This window comes from Vipera berus (genome assembly GCF_964194415.1).
Source record: "Vipera berus genome assembly, chromosome: 1".
Lineage (NCBI taxonomy): Eukaryota > Metazoa > Chordata > Lepidosauria > Squamata > Viperidae > Vipera > Vipera berus.
Window position 1 is genome coordinate 27,031,012 of NC_138202.1, and position 12,217 is coordinate 27,043,228.

The window sequence follows — 12,217 nt, forward strand, 5'->3', positions numbered from 1 at the left end:
AAGAGGAATATTTTTATACATTCTTTCTGGATCCCACTATCTCTTTCAAATCACAGTGAGTAACTTTTATTCATTTTCCTAGCAGACTAATAAATATTATTCACATATTACAATGTAAGACACAACAGCAATTGTTAAGCTAAAATGTAGTCTTCTGGGTAGGATACAAACTGCATTGTTCTAGATGTTTAACAATTGTTTTACTTGGAGGGTCATAAGCCATTAAATCTCTTCTGGAGGCTTTCAGTAAGTGAACCAGGAAAAGCTCATTCAATTTAGGCAAACAAAAGAACCATCAATTTACATGGCCTAATTGAAACACAAGTATAATTAAAAAATACTCTCCCCCCCATATATATCTATTTCAGTTATGGGATGCTTAAATACAGGTAGTCCTCAGCCGACTTAAAACAGCTTGTTTAGTGACCAAAGTTACAACAGCACTGAAAAAAGTGACTCATGACTATTTTTCACACTTACGGCAAAACCCACTTAATGTCTCACTTAGCAACAGAAATTTTGGACTCAACTATGGTCTAAGTTTAGAAATACTGTTTCTGTGTTTCCAACAACAAGCATGCAACAGAAAGCTTCAGATGTCAGAAGTTGAATGAATATATGCAGCAGAAATAAGAGAATTTGTGTGTGTGCACACGCACGCGCATGTGTATATAACAGTAATTGTCCCAAGACAGTTGAACTATTACTACTAGCAATCCCAGCATCCTGCTAATAATGAGGGCTACTGGGAATTGCAGTTCGGGAACAACAGGCTGGCCAGGGGTTCTTCCATATCTGGGGGGGGGATGACAAATATGGGAGAGGAGTTGAATCAAACCACACAATCCTCATAAGAATCAAAGTCTTGCTGACTGTTCTTACCAACTCATACTAATCAATGGTCTCATTTAACACAAACTACTTAGCTAATCAAATATTGCAATCAAGACAAACATTAACCTATACAAAGAACTAGTACCACGCTTCAATGGTTATTCTGTAGGCATTCTTCAAATAAATGCTACTCTCAGCACTTGATTTGATAAAAAAGATGATTACACCAAGGTGAAATTGCTATATGTGAGGCTTGTTCCTATGCAGTATCAAATATTTTCAAGTTCAAATCCAAGAATCCACCAGTCTGGACACATCTGACATACAAAAGCACTGCCAGGAATACTTTCAGAGCTTATTAGAGCCTACCTCTATTCCATGTGAGATTTTACCCCTTGACTCTTACATTACAGAACATTTCTGAATTTAAGTAGAAACTACTTAAAAGGCTGAAACATCATTGTTGTTCACATAGTAACTGAATAGTTCTTCAATATTTTTATAATTCAAGTTTCTGATTAAAAAGCTTTTTAATTGTAATTAAAAAGTTACTCTGAGGTAAGATGGGCAGCCAATAAATTTTACAAATAAATGAAGATCCTGCTGTAGAAAATGAAAATCCTCCTAGTTTTCAGCCTATTATCAGGCTAAACTTTTCAGCAGATCCAAAATACGACTCAGAAGTCAGAAATATCATGCATACTTCACATGGAATTTCCTGCCATTAATCTTTGCAAAGTTTGGAGCACAATCCACCAACATATTTAGGAATAAGCACTACAGAAGTATACTCAGAAAACAGACAATATGTATAACACCGCAAAAAAATTTGAACACAAAGGATTGCACTGCATATTATTCAAGGATAACTTTGTCTCTGCAAGAAGAGTACTAAGCATTTCTGTCCCTCAAGTATTACTATACTAATAATAGATACAGAGGTATTATTACAGTATATATTATACAAAGCTTAATGAAAAATATTCTCATAATACAACAGGTATTCAGCCGGTTGGATTAAGATTCCTGCTGCAGACCATATTACTTCAAGAACATAAGTTTTAACTAATGTATATGGAAACATCAGTGTGAAAAAATGTGAATCTGAAGTACAATTAATAAAAAATCATTTGGTCTTTCTTCATTCCCCCCCCCCAAAAGGCCTTATATTTTGGAATGGAGAATGGCATTACAGAATACTCTTATGATCCATATTACAGGACAACCCCCCAAAAAGGAGAACCTTACTATATGGTAGCCAAACATTAGGAGGAGGCTGGCAATACCTTTTCCAGCTACCAAATGTGATTAAAAGAAATATGCTTTTGTAAGCTACAGCTCACCATCAAATGCATGGAAAAGCTAATTCCTACATTAATTTGCCATTCCATACATCTGACTTAAAGGAACCATTAATCAATGTGCACTGGTGCTATATTTCATAACAGTAAAAAACACCAACAAAATAATTTAAATACTGAGGGGACAGTTTATTTATTAAATTTATACGCTCATCACACTGTCAGGCAACAATCCATTACACAAGCACAATCTCAGTTCCAATCTCAAGTTAGCTGCCTTTGTGACTTGAAAGTCTTGCATTTTTTACATAGGCATTTCAGAGATCCTGTCTAAACTTCATTTTCTGAATAGATGTGGAGTGGGGTAGGGGAAAGGAGACAAAAAACATTACTGTAAACTTTGCTTATTTAGGTAACAGGGCTACACAATCTGGCATTCATCTGCAAATCCAAGCAGATAGTTAATTTGTGGTTCCACTGAAATCTATTGTACAAACAAGAAAAATATATTTAGGACTGATTCATTTGCTACTCTATTAACATAAAAAATTTCCCTTAATTCAGTAACATTTGAGGCAGTTTCTTCTAAGGATATGCAAGGCAACAAATCCTTAGAACATTCTCAGCAAACAATCATTAAAGATCACAGAGAATTAACTATTATGCTGAATTATGATGACTAAAACATGACAAATACTATATTAGTCTCATCATAGGCAGTCATAAAGAGATGCACTGTTATAAAAACAGAATATTTAATGGATATAATCCTTTGCTTCCCATTTGCCTTTAGAGAACATATGCAATATTTTTAAAAAGGACAAGTGGTGCAATGAAAAGACAGTTTTCCTTTCCCTGTACTGCAGTGCTAAATGTCAAAAACCCAAAATAATGAAAAGGGGGAGAATTGCACTAAAGTGACAAAATTATTCTGTTTAAGCCATTACTTTTCTCTATTTTAGTCATCTCCATAGTCCAAAAACAATGTACCTTTACTGACATTATATACACAGAACACTAAATGATATCTGTATGCATGTATGTTTAACAATTACATTTTTTAAAAAGGGATTATTAAAATATATTAAAATACTATTCTTTTCCCCCACATTTCATATATTGACATTAAATCCTAAGGGGTTGAACAAACTTAACATATTTCACCCACATCGGAGGGAGACTTGGCAAAGAATGTCTTAGAATTGTAGTAACATTCAATTGTAGTAACATTTCATTATCTGATTTTGTCTGAACAACCCTCAAGCAGTTCAGGCATTCTGTGTAACAGTTCAAGAAACAATGAACCACAGCATTAAAGAAAATCAATCACAGCCCAATCCACTGCTAGAATCATTCCAAACTATGAATTTTAAAAGAAAGGGCTTAGTACAGTTCAAACACAATAACTGTGCACCAGCTTAAGATTCTAAAATCAAGCTCGCACAACACTTAGTAAGGGGTCATAGTTCAATAGCAAAGGATATCTTGGTTTCCATTCCTGGCATTTCCAAGGCAGGCTATGGACACCCTACCTCCCTATCTGAAGCTCTAGTGATCAGTTTTCATTTAATGTAATGTAGTCAATATTAACCACTACCGCATACACAAATCAACCGTCTGACTGTCTAGTTTCATACAAGCTCTAATCTTGCACATACAAAATTAAAATTCCTGCTTCACAATCAAAGAACACAAACTAGTTTGTACTAGGACATCATAGAAAACTCTGATCAGAGTTTTAGATGCTTCTGATTTTCCTTTCATAGAAGAAATCAGGGAGAGCCTAAGCAGGGGCTCATTCCAACTTATTCTATTAATACTATGTGAGAGTTCAATGCTGCTTCAACCAGCCCTTTGTTTCCTTATCTATAACCAGTTAGAAAGAATGCCTTAATAGTTTTTTTAAAACACGGGAGTGTTTGGCTAAATATCCCCATATACATGTGCTGAATGACAGTTCTTGGATTTCCCAAAAAAGTAGCTCAGACTTGGGAGGAGGAGGAGAAGTAGAGAAGTGAATGCACATGGGTTTTGTTCTGAATAGACTAGGATATTTTTTTTAGTTGGACATACAAAACAGAGGTCTTCTTGTTCCCCACCCAGGTCACACTTAAAATACGTCAACTTGGAAGCAAGGGTGACTCAACCACAGCTAAATACATCCCGAACTGCAATTCAGACCCTTTCCCAGAAGACTTGCCTCCCTTCCCTTTCAAGCTTCCAGCTCAGTCTCCTGCACCCAATTCCTTGGAGCACCTTTTGACAAGAGTTAAATCCCAACAGTCTTAGAGGTAGACTCTACTTTGGCCCCTTCATCTACATCTATACCAGGCAATCATTAACTCTGATTAAAATCATATACAAACAGTAAAAATAAATTAATGGGAAGGAGAGAAAGGTGGTGGTTGGTTCCTAGCAGTTTCAGGAGAGAAAGGAATGTAACTCCTCATTATTCACCGCACCTTCACATGATTTCCACAGAAGGAAAAGACGGGGCCTTTTAGAGCAGCGCTTTCCAACCTTAGGAACTTGAAGATGCATGGACTTCAACTCCCAGAATTCCCCAGCCAGCATAGCTGGCTGGGGAATTCTGGGAGTTGAAGTCCACGCATCTTCAAGTTCCTAAGGTTGGGAAACGCTGTTTTAGAGAGGCAGGGTTAGGGATGGGGCCGTTTCTTCCCATTTCTGAAAAAGGAGGAAAAGAGCGCTCCAAAGACCCCCGTACAAATTTAGGATACTACCGCAAGGCTTGTAAAGAGTTCCTCTCCTGATTCACCTCCTTCCTCCGCGCCCTCCACAAAGGCCCGTCTCCTTCGGGGGTGGGGAGGGGGGGGGGGGCAGAAGCAGCGCCAGAGAAACCCCCACAGGTCGGGAGGGGTGGGGGGGGGCTTCGGTGCCCCTTCTCTGCCCTCACCCGCTCGCAAGCCGGCCTGCAGAGAAGAGGGACAAGGGGGAGACTCCTCTACGCGGCCAGCCTGAAACCCGAGGCCGGATGGCCCCGTCAGCCACTCCCCGCGTCCCCCTCCCCGGGCCTAGCGGGCCCAAGCAAAGGAGGAATCCCGAGCAGCGGCCCAGTGCCACGGAAGCAGCCCCGTTAGGCATTCGCGCCTCCCCAGCCGGGCGCTGCTCCCTCCGCTGCTTACGAAGCGGCTGCCCTCACCCGTCCCCAAAAAGGGAATCGGAGCAGGAGGAGATGGCGGCCGGCCGCCCGGAGCGACGTACCTGAGGAGGGCAGGAGCCTGGCAGCCGGCGGAAAGGGGAAGAAAGGCAGGGAAAAGGAGGAGGAGAAGGAGCGGCGGCGGCGGCGGCGGCGGCGAAGCCAGCAACTAGCAGGCGGCGACGGCTCCTCCTCACACCACTGGCCTTCTAGGAGAGGAGCCAGGGCGCGGGAGAGGCGGTACCGACACGTCCGCGGCGTCGGCCGGACCCGGCCCTTCATACATCCAGGCAGTCATCCATCGCTTCCTCTCCCCGCCCCGCCGCCTGTTAAAGGGGCGACCGACTCTCTCTCTCTCTCCTCCCTCCCCCTCGCCCTCCCTCCCTCCCTCCCTCGGTGGAGCAAAAGCGGCGGCTCTTGGCACTCTTATTCCCGCAGCCTGTGTGACTAGAACGGCTCTCTTTGCGGATAGGGGATTCTCTGCACATTTCTCAACGACACGCATAACCTTATGGCGATCTGCGGCCCAGATCTTGGCCGTCTGTGGAGACGGTCAAGGAGAGGATGCCTCGGAGAACGTGCGAAGTGGCCGCTTTCCATCGCTCTGCTTCTCCGCGCGATAAGAGATGTGGGGCACTTAAGATTTGTGGTTTAATTCCATATCGCTGCCGTTGCAGCCTCCGCGCTTGCTGTTAAACTCGGGCATTTATGTATTTATCGTCTTGGGATTTCTCATGCGCTCTTTCTAATTCCGCTGTCAGTCAAACCAGCCCGCGGCGGTTTCTCCATGTGGCCAAGTACTGCCTTATTTTTTTTTCCTATCGCAAGGCGAGGATCCTGTCTTTGTATAGGGAAGCCTCAAGACGAGCGCTTTTTTTAGATATTATATGAACACGCGGAAGTAGGAGTTTTTTATTCAATTTATATAGCCCCCCCCCACCCCCGTTTCACAACTGTGACACTGGGCGGTTTATAATTAAATATGTGCATGAAATCCCACTTCCTCCATCAGAAATAAGGAAGGCCCAAATACAGCAGACTAGGAGCCTGAATAACCAAGCATTTTGCTTTTCAGAGTGGCTGTGCACAAGCAAGACAAAAGGGCAATAGTGTTTTGTAACTGCTCCTATGCAGCTGACATGCAAGAATATCATGCCTGGGCATAAGGAGAACACAATGCTACTGTTAACCAGTGGGCGTGTTCACAAAAGACACTAAGCCCACAATCAGAGTTAACAAGTATGCATGCATATATCATCACATCCTACACATTAACCAGGATTTGAGATTTATTACGTTGTCAGCCCCAAAAAGCCACAATGCGAATTCTTCATATATTGAATTCTTACCCTGCAGCTTCAGTCTGTTTTTCAGAAAAAGATAAACATCTGCCACACATTCTGTATTATCTGTTAAACCTTTGTGTTCCATAGATTAAACCAGTTGGTTAATTCTTTCCTTACTGGACAATGTTTAGTATTATCAGCGTTGGCTAAGACTGATTTATCATACCTTTTCCTTATAAAGCATTGTTGTCAAAGGTTTGTAGTCAATAAGCTCAAAAAACCTTGTTTCAAATGAAACTTGAGTTAGTTTTAAATCCTATGAATATTTTATATTAAATGTTTTATGTCTTGCAAATTACATTTTATGTCTTATAATTTTACTAAGTATTTTGCCTCCACTTGGAAAATGCTAAATAATTATTCTGTACTTTGATGGGAGCCCGCTACAAATCCAATTTTATGTACTAAACCAAAACGTAAAAACTTCCAAGAAGTGAATGGTAAACCATTTCTCTATTGTTGCCAGGAAAACAATATGAGTTTCTTCATGTTGTCACCAGGAATGAAGCATAACTCAAGATAAATTTTATTTAAGCTACATTGAGCAGGCTTTCCCTTGAAGACAATATAAAAATAGAATAAACATGTAAGTATTAACTTAGTTTTTGTCTGGATCCCAAACTAGTATAACTAGATAAATTTATTCCCCCATATTCCCTATCCAAACCTTACCCAAGTAAAAAATTAAACCTCCCTCTGCCTGTCTGTCAGATAATTTCCTCTCTTTCAGGCAATTATTGAGCATAGAATCTCATCACAGATTTTTCAGTTTAATTATTTTTATTTAATTTATGTTTACTGAGCTGCATTAATCACAAATGTGTGATTAAATAACAATCTAGAAGAAGAGCGCCCCCTTCTGTCAGCACAGTGAACAAGTATGCATCAGTGTGCAAGATGAATGGAAATAATTTTTCTGTGCTTTTTATCTGTGAGCATGTTGGAGAACCCTGTCTTCATTATCAGTGATGCATTAGAATCATAGCTTTTTATTAGTGGTGTTTACAAGAATCATACCAGCTGGAAAAGAAAATTTAAGATATCTGCTATGAGAATATTGGTTTATGGGTGGGAAATATAATTCAAAGGCTTTAAGTATCCTCATAGTCAGTTCTAAGGCTGATTGTTGTACTTGTCATTAGATTTTACATTAAATTTTACTGCCCTTTTTCACTGTGCTCCTTGACTTTTATTAGTACATCTTTCAAGTCCTTTCTGTTTTTCATAGTATCAGCCAGTCTATTTCACTATATTCTGTCTGTATTGTGGTTTCTTGATCTGTAAAAAATTGTTTCTCATGAGAACAATAAGATGTTCTGGGATTCCAATTTATTTAAGCACATACTACAGCTTGAAGTGATTGAATGATCAAAGGCCTTTCAGGATAAATGAAACATATATTGATTTCTTTTGGGGGGTCTTTGGCTTTCTCAAGTATCTGGTATGCAACAGCAATAATGTTTTATATTCATCGGCCTTTTCTAAAGCCACTGGAAACATCTGGCATCTCCTTTTCCATTTAGGGCTCTAATATGCGTTGGATGACTAGAAGCACATGAAATTAAGGATGCTATGCAATAATTTGCACCCTCTGTTAATTTTTTTTGTTTTGTTTTTGGTGTTGGAATGTAGATTGAACTCTTTCAATCTGTTGGCCAGTGTGTCAGTCTTGATAGATCTGTCTTATTTCTGTTGGTTGCTTCCTGTGTGATTTGTAATGTCGATAACTGTGTGATGGGATGACTCACTGGGAGGACAGTCAAATAACATAATTTTATACAAGTAGTCCTCGACTTACTACTGTAATTAAGCCTGGAATTACAGTGGTCACAGTCGTAAAGCAGGTGATCACATGACCAGCTTGATTTTATGACCTTTATTTCAGGCATTAACTAAATGCAGCGCTCGTTAAGCAAATGCTGTGAACCCATTATTTGCTATGGGCCAGAAATAAATGCTAGTTTCCAGGAAAAATGTCGTAAATTGTGGCAATGTGACTGTGAGTTGCCGCAAATACCCATAAATATAGGCCAGTTGCCAACCATCAAAATGCAGTCACATGACTGTGGGGGAGAGGCAGCTGTTGGAACTTCAGAACCGAGTCATAAATAGCTTTGGGGGTGGGGTCCTTTGTAACTTAGATGGTCACTAAACAAAGCTGTAAGTTGAGTACTACTTACATTCAAACTGAAGAATGACAGAGGCTGCTAAATACAGATATTTCTCATTTAGCCTTGTTTAATGATCATTGCAATTACAATGGCGATGAAAAAGTAATGTTACAAGCAATCCTCTCATTTACACCCTTCACGGATCTTTAAAGCAAAGGAAAGCTGAAGTAAGAACTATAAGCACAGTCATAGTTTCACTTAGCAACCACTTCACTTAACAACTGAGTTGCCAGTCCCAATTGTAGATGCTAAATGAGGACTACCTGTACATGTGATTCTCCTTCATGTAAGTTACATTATAAGATTCTCTGAAATTCAGCTTGGTGAAATTGCCTATTCTAAGTACTGAAGATGAGGGGGAAAGGGCAATGACCCCTAGTGATTATAGAGCTCAGTAACCTATACTGAAGAATTCAAGCACATACTCTGTTTTCAAATGAGAAACCTATATATAGGTAAATTAAGGGAGCAATACTCCAATTCATATTTTTCAGTATAAAGGAAAGACACTTGTCCTTTCTATGAAAAAGAACACAATTTATACCTCTTTATTATTTTGGAAATGGGTATTAAATTTCGTATCAATTTGATACCAGTGTTCACAACCAACACCAGGATCTATGTACAGGTTTCATTTGTGTTGCGGATGAGTCTGAGCCTAAAAGTTCAATATATGGGTTTTACTGTACTTATTTTCTACATGACTAGTTTCTATCCAGACAGATTTTGACCGTTCTGAGTATTTTGCTTGCAAAATGCTCCTCCCCACATTCCTATAGATACGATACATTCCTAGTGCTTTAGGAGCATGAATGGGGGCAGGGGTGGGGTTTCTTAGCAGACCAGTTCTGTGTGAAATGACTAGACGGTGTCCAGCCAGAGATCATTTAGTGCATTGACACAGCTTTTCCCAGAAAGAGTGTGGAGTTCTGCTGGTTCCCAGGTGCATTTGCGTCCTACGGTGAATAAGTGGTATACAAAAGAGAATAGCAATATTTTCTTCCATCTCCTGTACTCTGCTGCAATTTGTGTCTTCCATAGATTTCCCCAAGTAGAGATTTATTAATGCAAAGTCTGGTGCTTTGATAAATGAGCTCATCCCATATTTCATCTGCTGTCTCCTCTTTAAACTGTCCGTGTAAGCTTTTTTCATTGCAGCTCCCATCCTGAGCTAACAACTAAAAGTCAGCAACATGTTTGTGCAGACTATTTACTGAGTCATAGGCAATGGATCTCACAGCTAGTGGATTGACAAGGCTGTCACAATTAGTCCCTAAGAGTCTCACAAAAGTGCTGTATATATGTCTGTCTCTGTCTCTGTAAAATTTGGGCTGTTCTGCAGATGGAGAGGAGTTATCGTTCAATATCTGAGTACAGCTGTTGCTACAACTGCTAGATCTTGGGCAGGGTGGCAGCACAGGAACTATTAGTGAGGAAAAATGGTGCTAGCTTGATTGCTTCATCATCTGGCTTGCCATATGAGTCTAATTCTGGAACCAAGAGTTTGGGACCTAACTTGTGAATGAATTTGTGAGTGGGTGTAGAACCATGTTTTAATCCTGGAGTTTTGAGTGTTCTTTTTCCTCACTTGAAGTTGAGAATAAGAGTAGCTGTTCTTGTTGTCAAGATTTCACTGAGATCATGACAATAAATCTCTAAAACCTTGACCAGCACTCAGGAGTTAGCAATAAAAGAATCAATGGCAGAGCTTAGGTAAGAAGGTTGCTTTTATAGCAGGTATAAAAAGCCAAAATAAGAAAATGAACTGCTGCAAAATCTAGCTGTTTTCCTTCTCTCCATACAGTAAATAACTGGCCCCAGTATTTTAATCTTTTCTCCCACCATTATGTAGTAAAGGACTTCTTCCACTCATTTCTCATCTATGGAACTGGAGGACAACTGCATCAGATTTTGATACTGACCCAGTCTGGTCTCAAACTATTTAATTCTCACTTTGGTAGCTTCAGCCCTCGTAAAAGTTGGAGTGTATAAATATGACATTAGCATGTACATGGAAGTGTACCGTGATAGTGATAGGATCAGTGTACAAAGCCCTCAAAAATGTGCATTGTCAGGCCACAAGAACCAAGAACAACTCAAGGAATTACTTCTGACTAGTTTCTTTATTGTTCTTCACCTACAGACAGAACCTTGCAAGATTAATGCAACTATCTGGAAAACTATAGATACACTCTATGAACTGCTAAAGAGAAGCTATCTTTGCCCTCTTCCTGCCTACCAGACTTTCCAAGCTCTGCTCCCTTTGGGATGCAATCCCTCCCCTCCGGGTATTTCAGACTACATTTCACCATAGTATAATGCCCAGGAATATATACAGCTCTTCAAATAATTAAAATAGCAAGATCATTTACAAAGTCGGTAATGATATGAAGCTGAGTACACCTGCAAGCACATGCATGTACAAATGAAGATAGCCAGGTTGCAATTTCCAAAGCATGAATATGGAATTCAAGGTTGGTGGCTGAATACAATTAGAATAGTGCATAATGTGTCTAGTGAACATTTAAACATTGAATATATAATATTCCCTTATTTGTTTAAAGATATACAAATGTATAAGGAATATTTGTAGGGATGTTACAGGTGAGTTTATAGATAAATTATGAAAAGCTATATGCACCTTGGTAGACTGTTTACTACAGATGGGGCAATGGGTGAAGAAATAGTAAGATGTGCAAATGTTGATAGAAAGTTAGTGGATGTTATGGTCTGCTATGAGGAAGAAAGGTTGTTGAAAAAAGTGCTTCTGTCTACTTTTTGGTAAAGAAATAAGAGATAAATATGTCGAGAAATATGAAAGTAAGTTAAATACATGGGAATGGAGTACTTAAGAAATAAAATCAAATGTTTATTACAGTCAATGACCAGCATACTTAAGAAACCTGTACAGTAAAATAAGAAGAGATTATTTTTGTCTATGGCTATCAGATAGCAGGACTGGAGAAGAGCTATAGCAGATATTTGCAACCCAGATTTGGCAGGTTTAATCTTCTATTAGTTTGCATCCTGCCTTTACTTAAAGGGTCCAAAGGGGTCACAGTCAATCTGCCCCCAGCTTATCCTCACCAAAATTTGAGAAGGCATAGAGGCTACGTAATAGTGATTTTGTTGAATATGACAAATGTAATTCAATATGAACAGATGCAAAGTAATCGATTATGAAAGTGCTAGCAGGGAATTCCAAAACTGTATGCTAGTCTGGAAAATACTGCCTAGAAGAAGACAGTGAGAAAGCACTTCCATATTATTGCCAAGAAAATTACACAGTCTTATCTTTATAGCTAGCTGGAGATGAAGTTTATCATAAGATATAGATATCCTGAAGTTTCAGCAATAGACCAGGGAATAGCTTATTGAAAGTCTCAGATGTATATGCAATAGAATATT

The 12,217-nt window shown here is 39.5% G+C and overlaps 1 protein-coding gene across 5 annotated transcripts in view; it reads right to left on the reverse strand.

Moving 5' to 3' along the window:
• Positions 1–5,609, reverse strand: part of KTN1 (kinectin 1) — a 94,999-nt gene extending 89,390 nt beyond the window's left edge. For all 5 annotated transcript variants that reach the window (XM_081316966.1, XM_081316968.1, XM_081316967.1 and 2 more), the window contains exon 1: positions 5,358–5,609. The gene's annotated coding sequence lies outside the window, so the exon portion shown is untranslated. The remainder of the gene's footprint in view (positions 1–5,357) is intronic.
• Between the last annotated feature and the right edge of the window lie 6,608 nt (positions 5,610–12,217).